The 13046-nt window shown below is 37.1% G+C and overlaps 24 pseudogenes; all 24 read left to right on the top strand.

Annotated features, from left to right (window-relative positions):
- Positions 1 to 391: 391 nt before the first annotated feature.
- Positions 392 to 510, top strand: LOC124317979 (annotated as a pseudogene).
- A 413-nt stretch (positions 511 to 923) lies between these two features.
- On the top strand, positions 924 to 1042 carry LOC124318167 (annotated as a pseudogene).
- Positions 1043 to 1455: 413 nt separating this feature from the next.
- Positions 1456 to 1574, top strand: LOC124318204 (annotated as a pseudogene).
- A 412-nt stretch (positions 1575 to 1986) lies between these two features.
- Positions 1987 to 2105, top strand: LOC124318245 (annotated as a pseudogene).
- A 412-nt stretch (positions 2106 to 2517) lies between these two features.
- LOC124318132 lies at positions 2518 to 2636 on the top strand (annotated as a pseudogene).
- A 413-nt stretch (positions 2637 to 3049) lies between these two features.
- LOC124318131 lies at positions 3050 to 3168 on the top strand (annotated as a pseudogene).
- A 412-nt stretch (positions 3169 to 3580) lies between these two features.
- Positions 3581 to 3699, top strand: LOC124318130 (annotated as a pseudogene).
- A 413-nt stretch (positions 3700 to 4112) lies between these two features.
- On the top strand, positions 4113 to 4231 carry LOC124318129 (annotated as a pseudogene).
- Positions 4232 to 4644: 413 nt separating this feature from the next.
- LOC124318128 lies at positions 4645 to 4763 on the top strand (annotated as a pseudogene).
- Positions 4764 to 5175: 412 nt separating this feature from the next.
- Positions 5176 to 5294, top strand: LOC124317978 (annotated as a pseudogene).
- Positions 5295 to 5577: 283 nt separating this feature from the next.
- Positions 5578 to 5696, top strand: LOC124318244 (annotated as a pseudogene).
- A 413-nt stretch (positions 5697 to 6109) lies between these two features.
- LOC124318166 lies at positions 6110 to 6228 on the top strand (annotated as a pseudogene).
- Positions 6229 to 6641: 413 nt separating this feature from the next.
- LOC124318202 lies at positions 6642 to 6760 on the top strand (annotated as a pseudogene).
- A 283-nt stretch (positions 6761 to 7043) lies between these two features.
- Positions 7044 to 7162, top strand: LOC124318127 (annotated as a pseudogene).
- Positions 7163 to 7575: 413 nt separating this feature from the next.
- Positions 7576 to 7694, top strand: LOC124318165 (annotated as a pseudogene).
- Positions 7695 to 8107: 413 nt separating this feature from the next.
- LOC124318201 lies at positions 8108 to 8226 on the top strand (annotated as a pseudogene).
- Positions 8227 to 8638: 412 nt separating this feature from the next.
- LOC124318126 lies at positions 8639 to 8757 on the top strand (annotated as a pseudogene).
- Positions 8758 to 9171: 414 nt separating this feature from the next.
- LOC124318164 lies at positions 9172 to 9290 on the top strand (annotated as a pseudogene).
- A 413-nt stretch (positions 9291 to 9703) lies between these two features.
- On the top strand, positions 9704 to 9822 carry LOC124318200 (annotated as a pseudogene).
- A 412-nt stretch (positions 9823 to 10234) lies between these two features.
- Positions 10235 to 10353, top strand: LOC124318124 (annotated as a pseudogene).
- Positions 10354 to 10766: 413 nt separating this feature from the next.
- On the top strand, positions 10767 to 10885 carry LOC124317977 (annotated as a pseudogene).
- A 413-nt stretch (positions 10886 to 11298) lies between these two features.
- LOC124318194 lies at positions 11299 to 11417 on the top strand (annotated as a pseudogene).
- Positions 11418 to 11830: 413 nt separating this feature from the next.
- Positions 11831 to 11949, top strand: LOC124317976 (annotated as a pseudogene).
- A 413-nt stretch (positions 11950 to 12362) lies between these two features.
- Positions 12363 to 12481, top strand: LOC124317975 (annotated as a pseudogene).
- The last annotated feature ends 565 nt before the right edge of the window (positions 12482 to 13046 follow it).

The following is a 13046-nucleotide window of genomic DNA, read 5'->3' as shown; positions in this document are numbered from 1 at the left end:
AAAATTTCTTGAATTTTTTTTTCAATAACGATGGTTACCAGTCCAATTTCGTAGATGAAACATTTCAATGCCTTAGAGATAGGTTCAATTCATCTATAAGAATGATTCTGGATCAATTCCATTGAGAGTTTGTCAAATTTTATCGCGTTTTTTAATCGTGATGGTTACCAGTCCAAATTCGTAGATCAAAAATTTCAATGACATAGGGATAGGTTCAATTCATCTATAGGAATGATTCTGGATGAATTTCATTGCGAGTTTTTCAAAGTTGATCGCGCTTTTTATTTGCGATGGTTACCAGTCAAAATTCAATGAACAAACATTTCTGTCACTTTGAAGTGATTTTCTATTCATCCATTGGGACTGGGAGGGTAAATTTTCATTTTTGAATGTCAACGGCCATATCACGTAGAACGCACCTGGTCTCGTCAGCTCCCAGAAGTTAAGTTACGTCGAGTTCCGTTAGTACTTGGAAGGGTGACCGCTTGGGAATACGGGATGTCGTTGGCGATGGATAGTTTGTTTTCAATAACAAATTTCTTGAAATTTTTTTTCAATAACGATGGTTACCAGTCAAATTTCGTAGATGAAACATTTCAATGCCTTAGAGATAGGTTCAATGCATCTATAAGAATGATTCTGGATCAATTCCATTGAGAGTTTGTCAAATTTTATCGCGTTTTTTAATCGTGATGGTTACCAGTCCAAATTCGTAGATCAAAAATTTCAATGACATAGGGATAGGTTCAATTCATCTATAGGAATGATTCTGGATGAATTTCATTGCGAGTTTTTCAAAGTTGATCGCGCTTTTTATTTGCGATGGTTACCAGTCCAAATTCAAAGAACAAACATTTCTGTCACTTTGAAGTGATTTTCTATTCATCCATTGGGACTGGGAGGGTAAATTTTCATTTTTGAATGTCAACGGCCATATCACGTAGAACGCACCTGGTCTCGTCAGCTCCCAGAAGTTAAGTTACGTCGAGTCCCGTTAGTACTTGGAAAGGTGACCGCTTGGGAATACGGGATGTCGTTGGCGATGAATAGTTTGTTTTCAATAAAAAATTTCTTGAATTTTTTTTTCAATAACGATGGTTACCAGTCCAATTTCGTAGATGAAACATTTCAATGCCTTAGAGATAGGTTCAATTCATCTATAAGAATGATTCTGGATCAATTCCATTGAGAGTTTGTCAAATTTTATCGCGTTTTTTAATCGTGATGGTTACCAGTCCAAATTCGTAGATCAAAAATTTCAATGACATAGGGATAGGTTCAATTCATCTATAGGAATGATTCTGGATGAATTTCATTGCGAGTTTTTCAAAGTTGATCGCGCTTTTTATTCGCGATGGTTACCAGTCAAAATTCAATGAACAAACATTTCTGTCACTTTGAAGTGATTTTCTATTCATCCATTGGGACTGGGAGGGTAAATTTTCATTTTTGAATGTCAACGGCCATATCACGTAGAACGAACCTGGTCTCGTCAGCTCCCAGAAGTTAAGTTACGTCGAGTTCCGTTAGTACTTGGAAGGGTGACCGCTTGGGAATACGGGATGTCGTTGGCGATGGATAGTTTGTTTTCAATAACAAATTTCTTGACATTTTTTTTCAATCACGATGGTTACCAGTCCAATTTCGTAGATGAAACATTTCAATGCCTTAGAGATAGGTTCAATTCATCTATAAGAATGATTCTGGATCAATTCCATTGAGAGTTTGTCAAATTTTATCGCGTTATTAATCGTGATGGTTACCAGTCCAAATTCGTAGATCAAAAATTTCAATGACATAGGGATAGGTTCAATTCATCTATAGGAATGATTCTGGATGAATTTCATTGCGAGATTTTCAAAGTTGATCGCGCTTTTTATTCGCGATGGTTACCAGTCAAAATTCAATGAACAAACATTTCTGTCACTTTGAAGTGATTTTCTATTCATCCATTGGGACTGGGAGGGTAAATTTTCATTTTTGAATGTCAACGGCCATATCACGTAGAACGCACCTGGTCTCGGCAGCTCCCAGAAGTTAAGTTACGTCGAGTCCCGTTAGTAATTGGAAGGGTGACCGCTTGGGAATACGGGATGTCGTTGGCGATGAATAGTTTGTTTTCAATAAAAAATTTCTTGAAATTTTTTTTCAATAACGATGGTTACCAGTCCAATTTCGTAGATGAAACATTTCAATGCCTTAGAGATAGGTTCAATTCATCTATAAGAATGATTCTGGATCAATTCCATTGAGAGTTTGTCAAATTTTATCGCGTTATTAATCGTGATGGTTACCAGTCCAAATTCGTAGATCAAAAATTTCAATGACATAGGGATAGGTTCAATTCATCTATAGGAATGATTCTGGATGAATTTCATTGCGAGTTTTTCAAAGTTGATCGCGCTTTTTATTCGCGATGGTTACCAGTCAAAATTCAATGAACAAACATTTCTGTCACTTTGAAGTGATTTTCTATTCATCCATTGGGACTGGGAGGGTAAATTTTCATTTTTGAATGTCAACGGCCATATCACGAAGAACGCACCTGGTCTCGTCAGCTCCCAGAAGTTAAGTTACGTCGAGTCCCGTTAGTACTTGGAAGGGTGACCGCTTGGGAATACGGGATGTCGTTGGCGATGGATAGTTTGTTTTCAATAACAAATTTCTTGAAATTTTTTTTCAATAACGATGGTTACCAGTCCAATTTCGTAGATGAAACATTTCAATGCCTTAGAGATAGGTTCAATTCATCTATAAGAATGATTCTGGATCAATTCCATTGAGAGTTTGTCAAATTTTATCGCGTTTTTTAATCGTGATGGTTACCAGTCCAAATTCGTAGATCAAAAATTTCAATGACATAGGGATAGGTTCAATTCATCTATAGGAATGATTCTGGATGAATTTCATTGCGAGTTTTTCAAAGTTGATCGCGCTTTTTATTCGCGATGGTTACCAGTCCAAATTCAATGAACAAACATTTCTGTCACTTTGAAGTGATTTTCTATTCATCCATTGGGACTGGGAGGGTAAATTTTCATTTTTGAATGTCAACGGCCATATCACGAAGAACGCACCTGGTCTCGTCAGCTCCCAGAAGTTAAGTTACGTCGAGTCCCGTTAGTACTTGGAAGGGTGACCGCTTGGGAATACGGGATGTCGTTGGCGATGGATAGTTTGTTTTCAATAACAAATTTCTTGAAATTTTTTTTCAATAACGATGGTTACCAGTCCAATTTCGTAGATGAAACATTTCAATGCCTTAGAGATAGGTTCAATTCATCTATAAGAATGATTCTGGATCAATTCCATTGAGAGTTTGTCAAATTTTATCGCGTTATTAATCGTGATGGTTACCAGTCCAAATTCGTAGATCAAAAATTTCAATGACATAGGGATAGGTTCAATTCATCTATAGGAATGATTCTGGATGAATTTCATTGCGAGTTTTTCAAAGTTGATCGCGCTTTTTATTCGCGATGGTTACCAGTCAAAATTCAATGAACAAACATTTCTGTCACTTTGAAGTGATTTTCTATTCATCCATTGGGACTGGGAGGGTAAATTTTCATTTTTGAATGTCAACGGCCATATCACGAAGAACGCACCTGGTCTCGTCAGCTCCCAGAAGTTAAGTTACGTCGAGTCCCGTTAGTACTTGGAAGGGTGACCGCTTGGGAATACGGGATGTCGTTGGCGATGGATAGTTTGTTTTCAATAACAAATTTCTTGAAATTTTTTTTCAATAACGATGGTTACCAGTCCAATTTCGTAGATGAAACATTTCAATGCCTTAGAGATAGGTTCAATTCATCTATAAGAATGATTCTGGATCAATTCCATTGAGAGTTTGTCAAATTTTATCGCGTTTTTTAATCGTGATGGTTACCAGTCCAAATTCGTAGATCAAAAATTTCAATGACATAGGGATAGGTTCAATTCATCTATAGGAATGATTCTGGATGAATTTCATTGCGAGTTTTTCAAAGTTGATCGCGCTTTTTATTCGCGATGGTTACCAGTCCAAATTCAATGAACAAACATTTCTGTCACTTTGAAGTGATTTTCTATTCATCCATTGGGACTGGGAGGGTAAATTTTCATTTTTGAATGTCAACGGCCATATCACGAAGAACGCACCTGGTCTCGTCAGCTCCCAGAAGTTAAGTTACGTCGAGTCCCGTTAGTACTTGGAAGGGTGACCGCTTGGGAATACGGGATGTCGTTGGCGATGGATAGTTTGTTTTCAATAACAAATTTCTTGAAATTTTTTTTCAATAACGATGGTTACCAGTCCAATTTCGTAGATGAAACATTTCAATGCCTTAGAGATAGGTTCAATTCATCTATAAGAATGATTCTGGATCAATTCCATTGAGAGTTTGTCAAATTTTATCGCGTTTTTTAATCGTGATGGTTACCAGTCCAAATTCGTAGATCAAAAATTTCAATGACATAGGGATAGGTTCAATTCATCTATAGGAATGATTCTGGATGAATTTCATTGCGAGTTTTTCAAAGTTGATCGCGCTTTTTATTCGCGATGGTTACCAGTCAAAATTCAATGAACAAACATTTCTGTCACTTTGAAGTGATTTTCTATTCATCCATTGGGACTGGGAGGGTAAATTTTCATTTTTGAATGTCAACGGCCATATCACGAAGAACGCACCTGGTCTCGTCAGCTCCCAGAAGTTAAGTTACGTCGAGTCCCGTTAGTACTTGGAAGGGTGACCGCTTGGGAATACGGGATGTCGTTGGCGATGGATAGTTTGTTTTCAATAACAAATTTCTTGAAATTTTTTTTCAATAACGATGGTTACCAGTCCAATTTCGTAGATGAAACATTTCAATGCCTTAGAGATAGGTTCAATTCATCTATAAGAATGATTCTGGATCAATTCCATTGAGAGTTTGTCAAATTTTATCGCGTTATTAATCGTGATGGTTACCAGTCCAAATTCGTAGATCAAAAATTTCAATGACATAGGGATAGGTTCAATTCATCTATAGGAATGATTCTGGATGAATTTCATTGCGAGTTTTTCAAAGTTGATCGCGCTTTTTATTCGCGATGGTTACCAGTCAAAATTCAATGAACAAACATTTCTGTCACTTTGAAGTGATTTTCTATTCATCCATTGGGACTGGGAGGGTAAATTTTCATTTTTGAATGTCAACGGCCATATCACGTAGAACGCACCTGGTCTCGTCAGCTCCCAGAAGTTAAGTTACGTCGAGTTCCGTTAGTACTTGGAAGGGTGACCGCTTGGGAATACGGGATGTCGTTGGCGATGGATAGTTTGTTTTCAATAACAAATTTCTTGACATTTTTTTTCAATCACGAGGGTTACCAGTCCAATTTCGTAGATGAAACATTTCAATGCCTTAGAGATAGGTTCAATTCATCTATAAGAATGATTCTGGATCAATTCCATTGAGAGTTTTTCAAAGTTGATCGCGCTTTTTATTCGCGATGGTTACCAGTCCAAATTCAATGAACAAACATTTCTGTCACTTTGAAGTGATTTTCTATTCATCCATTGGGACTGGGAGGGTAAATTTTCATTTTTGAATGTCAACGGCCATATCACGAAGAACGCACCTGGTCTCGTCAGCTCCCAGAAGTTAAGTTACGTCGAGTCCATTTAGTACTTGGAAGGGTGACCGCTTGGGAATACGGGATGTCGTTGGCGATGGATAGTTTGTTTTCAATAACAAATTTCTTGAAATTTTTTTTCAATAACGATGGTTACCAGTCAAATTTCGTAGATGAAACATTTCAATGCCTTAGAGATAGGTTCAATGCATCTATAAGAATGATTCTGGATCAATTCCATTGAGAGTTTGTCAAATTTTATCGCGTTTTTTAATCGTGATGGTTACCAGTCCAAATTCGTAGATCAAAAATTTCAATGACATAGGGATAGGTTCAATTCATCTATAGGAATGATTCTGGATGAATTTCATTGCGAGTTTTTCAAAGTTGATCGCGCTTTTTATTTGCGATGGTTACCAGTCCAAATTCAAAGAACAAACATTTCTGTCACTTTGAAGTGATTTTCTATTCATCCATTGGGACTGGGAGGGTAAATTTTCATTTTTGAATGTCAACGGCCATATCACGTAGAACGCACCTGGTCTCGTCAGCTCCCAGAAGTTAAGTTACGTCGAGTCCCGTTAGTACTTGGAAAGGTGACCGCTTGGGAATACGGGATGTCGTTGGCGATGAATAGTTTGTTTTCAATAAAAAATTTCTTGAATTTTTTTTTCAATAACGATGGTTACCAGTCCAATTTCGTAGATGAAACATTTCAATGCCTTAGAGATAGGTTCAATTCATCTATAAGAATGATTCTGGATCAATTCCATTGAGAGTTTGTCAAATTTTATCGCGTTTTTTAATCGTGATGGTTACCAGTCCAAATTCGTAGATCAAAAATTTCAATGACATAGGGATAGGTTCAATTCATCTATAGGAATGATTCTGGATGAATTTCATTGCGAGTTTTTCAAAGTTGATCGCGCTTTTTATTCGCGATGGTTACCAGTCAAAATTCAATGAACAAACATTTCTGTCACTTTGAAGTGATTTTCTATTCATCCATTGGGACTGGGAGGGTAAATTTTCATTTTTGAATGTCAACGGCCATATCACGTAGAACGAACCTGGTCTCGTCAGCTCCCAGAAGTTAAGTTACGTCGAGTTCCGTTAGTACTTGGAAGGGTGACCGCTTGGGAATACGGGATGTCGTTGGCGATGGATAGTTTGTTTTCAATAACAAATTTCTTGACATTTTTTTTCAATCACGATGGTTACCAGTCCAATTTCGTAGATCAAAAATTTCAATGACATAGGGATAGGTTCAATTCATCTATAGGAATGATTCTGGATGAATTTCATTGCGAGATTTTCAAAGTTGATCGCGCTTTTTATTCGCGATGGTTACCAGTCAAAATTCAATGAACAAACATTTCTGTCACTTTGAAGTGATTTTCTATTCATCCATTGGGACTGGGAGGGTAAATTTTCATTTTTGAATGTCAACGGCCATATCACGAAGAACGCACCTGGTCTCGTCAGCTCCCAGAAGTTAAGTTACGTCGAGTCCCGTTAGTACTTGGAAGGGTGACCGCTTGGGAATACGGGATGTCGTTGGCGATGGATAGTTTGTTTTCAATAACAAATTTCTTGAAATTTTTTTTCAATAACGATGGTTACCAGTCCAATTTCGTAGATGAAACATTTCAATGCCTTAGAGATAGGTTCAATTCATCTATAAGAATGATTCTGGATCAATTCCATTGAGAGTTTGTCAAATTTTATCGCGTTTTTTAATCGTGATGGTTACCAGTCCAAATTCGTAGATCAAAAATTTCAATGACATAGGGATAGGTTCAATTCATCTATAGGAATGATTCTGGATGAATTTCATTGCGAGTTTTTCAAAGTTGATCGCGCTTTTTATTTGCGATGGTTACCAGTCCAAATTCAAAGAACAAACATTTCTGTCACTTTGAAGTGATTTTCTATTCATCCATTGGGACTGGGAGGGTAAATTTTCATTTTTGAATGTCAACGGCCATATCACGTAGAACGCACCTGGTCTCGTCAGCTCCCAGAAGTTAAGTTACGTCGAGTCCCGTTAGTACTTGGAAAGGTGACCGCTTGGGAATACGGGATGTCGTTGGCGATGAATAGTTTGTTTTCAATAAAAAATTTCTTGAATTTTTTTTTCAATAACGATGGTTACCAGTCCAATTTCGTAGATGAAACATTTCAATGCCTTAGAGATAGGTTCAATTCATCTATAAGAATGATTCTGGATCAATTCCATTGAGAGTTTGTCAAATTTTATCGCGTTTTTTAATCGTGATGGTTACCAGTCCAAATTCGTAGATCAAAAATTTCAATGACATAGGGATAGGTTCAATTCATCTATAGGAATGATTCTGGATGAATTTCATTGCGAGTTTTTCAAAGTTGATCGCGCTTTTTATTCGCGATGGTTACCAGTCAAAATTCAATGAACAAACATTTCTGTCACTTTGAAGTGATTTTCTATTCATCCATTGGGAATGGGAGGGTAAATTTTCATTTTTGAATGTCAACGGCCATATCACGTAGAACGAACCTGGTCTCGTCAGCTCCCAGAAGTTAAGTTACGTCGAGTTCCGTTAGTACTTGGAAGGGTGACCGCTTGGGAATACGGGATGTCGTTGGCGATGGATAGTTTGTTTTCAATAACAAATTTCTTGACATTTTTTTTCAATCACGATGGTTACCAGTCCAATTTCGTAGATGAAACATTTCAATGCCTTAGAGATAGGTTCAATTCATCTATAAGAATGATTCTGGATCAATTCCATTGAGAGTTTGTCAAATTTTATCGCGTTATTAATCGTGATGGTTACCAGTCCAAATTCGTAGATCAAAAATTTCAATGACATAGGGATAGGTTCAATTCATCTATAGGAATGATTCTGGATGAATTTCATTGCGAGATTTTCAAAGTTGATCGCGCTTTTTATTCGCGATGGTTACCAGTCAAAATTCAATGAACAAACATTTCTGTCACTTTGAAGTGATTTTCTATTCATCCATTGGGACTGGGAGGGTAAATTTTCATTTTTGAATGTCAACGGCCATATCACGAAGAACGCACCTGGTCTCGTCAGCTCCCAGAAGTTAAGTTACGTCGAGTCCCGTTAGTACTTGGAAGGGTGACCGCTTGGGAATACGGGATGTCGTTGGCGATGGATAGTTTGTTTTCAATAACAAATTTCTTGAAATTTTTTTTTCAATAACGATGGTTACCAGTCCAATTTCGTAGATGAAACATTTCAATGCCTTAGAGATAGGTTCAATTCATCTATAAGAATGATTCTGGATCAATTCCATTGAGAGTTTGTCAAATTTTATCGCGTTTTTTAATCGTGATGGTTACCAGTCCAAATTCGTAGATCAAAAATTTCAATGACATAGGGATAGGTTCAATTCATCTATAGGAATGATTCTGGATGAATTTCATTGCGAGTTTTTCAAAGTTGATCGCGCTTTTTATTTGCGATGGTTACCAGTCCAAATTCAAAGAACAAACATTTCTGTCACTTTGAAGTGATTTTCTATTCATCCATTGGGACTGGGAGGGTAAATTTTCATTTTTGAATGTCAACGGCCATATCACGTAGAACGCACCTGGTCTCGTCAGCTCCCAGAAGTTAAGTTACGTCGAGTCCCGTTAGTACTTGGAAAGGTGACCGCTTGGGAATACGGGATGTCGTTGGCGATGAATAGTTTGTTTTCAATAAAAAATTTCTTGAATTTTTTTTTCAATAACGATGGTTACCAGTCCAATTTCGTAGATGAAACATTTCAATGCCTTAGAGATAGGTTCAATTCATCTATAAGAATGATTCTGGATCAATTCCATTGAGAGTTTGTCAAATTTTATCGCGTTTTTTAATCGTGATGGTTACCAGTCCAAATTCGTAGATCAAAAATTTCAATGACATAGGGATAGGTTCAATTCATCTATAGGAATGATTCTGGATGAATTTCATTGCGAGTTTTTCAAAGTTGATCGCGCTTTTTATTCGCGATGGTTACCAGTCAAAATTCAATGAACAAACATTTCTGTCACTTTGAAGTGATTTTCTATTCATCCATTGGGACTGGGAGGGTAAATTTTCATTTTTGAATGTCAACGGCCATATCACGTAGAACGAACCTGGTCTCGTCAGCTCCCAGAAGTTAAGTTACGTCGAGTTCCGTTAGTACTTGGAAGGGTGACCGCTTGGGAATACGGGATGTCGTTGGCGATGGATAGTTTGTTTTCAATAACAAATTTCTTGACATTTTTTTTCAATCACGATTGTTACCAGTCCAATTTCGTAGATGAAACATTTCAATGCCTTAGAGATAGGTTCAATTCATCTATAAGAATGATTCTGGATCAATTCCATTGAGAGTTTGTCAAATTTTATCGCGTTATTAATCGTGATGGTTACCAGTCCAAATTCGTAGATCAAAAATTTCAATGACATAGGGATAGGTTCAATTCATCTATAGGAATGATTCTGGATGAATTTCATTGCGAGATTTTCAAAGTTGATCGCGCTTTTTATTCGCGATGGTTACCAGTCAAAATTCAATGAACAAACATTTCTGTCACTTTGAAGTGATTTTCTATTCATCCATTGGGACTGGGAGGGTAAATTTTCATTTTTGAATGTCAACGGCCATATCACGAAGAACGCACCTGGTCTCGTCAGCTCCCAGAAGTTAAGTTACGTCGAGTCCCGTTAGTACTTGGAAGGGTGACCGCTTGGGAATACGGGATGTCGTTGGCGATGGATAGTTTGTTTTCAATAACAAATTTCTTGAAATTTTTTTTCAATAACGATGGTTACCAGTCCAATTTCGTAGATGAAACATTTCAATGCCTTAGAGATAGGTTCAATTCATCTATAAGAATGATTCTGGATCAATTCCATTGAGAGTTTGTCAAATTTTATCGCGTTTTTTAATCGTGATGGTTACCAGTCCAAATTCGTAGATCAAAAATTTCAATGACATAGGGATAGGTTCAATTCATCTATAGGAATGATTCTGGATGAATTTCATTGCGAGTTTTTCAAAGTTGATCGCGCTTTTTATTCGCGATGGTTACCAGTCAAAATTCAATGAACAAACATTTCTGTCACTTTGAAGTGATTTTCTATTCATCCATTGGGACTGGGAGGGTAAATTTTCATTTTTGAATGTCAACGGCCATATCACGTAGAACGCACCTGGTCTCGTCAGCTCCCAGAAGTTAAGTTACGTCGAGTTCCGTTAGTACTTGGAAGGGTGACCGCTTGGGAATACGGGATGTCGTTGGCGATGGATAGTTTGTTTTCAATAACAAATTTCTTGACATTTTTTTTCAATCACGATGGTTACCAGTCCAATTTCGTAGATGAAACATTTCAATGCCTTAGAGATAGGTTCAATTCATCTATAAGAATGATTCTGGATCAATTCCATTGAGAGTTTGTCAAATTTTATCGCGTTTTTTAATCGTGATGGTTACCAGTCCAAATTCGTAGATCAAAAATTTCAATGACATAGGGATAGGTTCAATTCATCTATAGGAATGATTCTGGATGAATTTCATTGCGAGTTTTTCAAAGTTGATCGCGCTTTTTATTCGCGATGGTTACCAGTCAAAATTCAATGAACAAACATTTCTGTCACTTTGAAGTGATTTTCTATTCATCCATTGGGACTGGGAGGGTAAATTTTCATTTTTGAATGTCAACGGCCATATCACGAAGAACGCACCTGGTCTCGTCAGCTCCCAGAAGTTAAGTTACGTCGAGTTCCGTTAGTACTTGGAAGGGTGACCGCTTGGGAATACGGGATGTCGTTGGCGATGGATAGTTTGTTTTCAATAACAAATTTCTTGACATTTTTTTTCAATCACGATGGTTACCAGTCCAATTTCGTAGATGAAACATTTCAATGCCTTAGAGATAGGTTCAATTCATCTATAAGAATGATTCTGGATCAATTCCATTGAGAGTTTGTCAAATTTTATCGCGTTTTTTAATCGTGATGGTTACCAGTCCAAATTCGTAGATCAAAAATTTCAATGACATAGGGATAGGTTCAATTCATCTATAGGAATGATTCTGGATGAATTTCATTGCGAGTTTTTCAAAGTTGATCGCGCTTTTTATTCGCGATGGTTACCAGTCAAAATTCAATGAACAAACATTTCTGTCACTTTGAAGTGATTTTCTATTCATCCATTGGGACTGGGAGGGTAAATTTTCATTTTTGAATGTCAACGGCCATATCACGTAGAACGCACCTGGTCTCGTCAGCTCCCAGAAGTTAAGTTACGTCGAGTTCCGTTAGTACTTGGAAGGGTGACCGCTTGGGAATACGGGATGTCGTTGGCGATGGATAGTTTGTTTTCAATAACAAATTTCTTGACATTTTTTTTCAATCACGATGGTTACCAGTCCAATTTCGTAGATGAAACATTTCAATGCCTTAGAGATAGGTTCAATTCATCTATAAGAATGATTCTGGATCAATTCCATTGAGAGTTTGTCAAATTTTATCGCGTTTTTTAATCGTGATGGTTACCAGTCCAAATTCGTAGATCAAAAATTTCAATGACATAGGGATAGGTTCAATTCATCTATAGGAATGATTCTGGATGAATTTCATTGCGAGTTTTTCAAAGTTGATCGCGCTTTTTATTCGCGATGGTTACCAGTCAAAATTCAATGAACAAACATTTCTGTCACTTTGAAGTGATTTTCTATTCATCCATTGGGACTGGGAGGGTAAATTTTCATTTTTGAATGTCAACGGCCATATCACGTAGAACGCACCTGGTCTCGTCAGCTCCCAGAAGTTAAGTTACGTCGAGTTCCGTTAGTACTTGGAAGGGTGACCGCTTGGGAATACGGGATGTCGTTGGCGATGGATAGTTTGTTTTCAATAACAAATTTCTTGACATTTTTTTTCAATCACGATGGTTACCAGTCCAATTTCGTAGATGAAACATTTCAATGCCTTAGAGATAGGTTCAATTCATCTATAAGAATGATTCTGGATCAATTCCATTGAGAGTTTGTCAAATTTTATCGCGTTATTAATCGTGATGGTTACCAGTCCAAATTCGTAGATCAAAAATTTCAATGACATAGGGATAGGTTCAATTCATCTATAGGAATGATTCTGGATGAATTTCATTGCGAGTTTTTCAAAGTTGATCGCGCTTTTTATTCGCGATGGTTACCAGTCAAAATTCAATGAACAAACATTTCTGTCACTTTGAAGTGATTTTCTATTCATCCATTGGGACTAGGAGGGTCCATTGGGACTGTCACGATGGTTACCAGTCCAATTTCGTAGATGAAACATTTCAATGCCTTAGAGATAGGTTCAATTCATCTATAAGAATGATTCTGGATCAATTCCATTGAGAGTTTGTCAAATTTTATCGCGTTTTTTAATCGCAATGGTTACCAGTCCAAATTCGTAG

The sequence above is a fragment of the Daphnia pulicaria genome, unplaced genomic scaffold (genome assembly GCF_021234035.1).
Source record: "Daphnia pulicaria isolate SC F1-1A unplaced genomic scaffold, SC_F0-13Bv2 h1tg000068l, whole genome shotgun sequence".
Lineage (NCBI taxonomy): Eukaryota > Metazoa > Arthropoda > Branchiopoda > Diplostraca > Daphniidae > Daphnia > Daphnia pulicaria.
The sequence above is the reverse complement of the archived record's forward strand: the minus strand, read 5'-3'. Positions and strand labels throughout refer to the sequence as shown.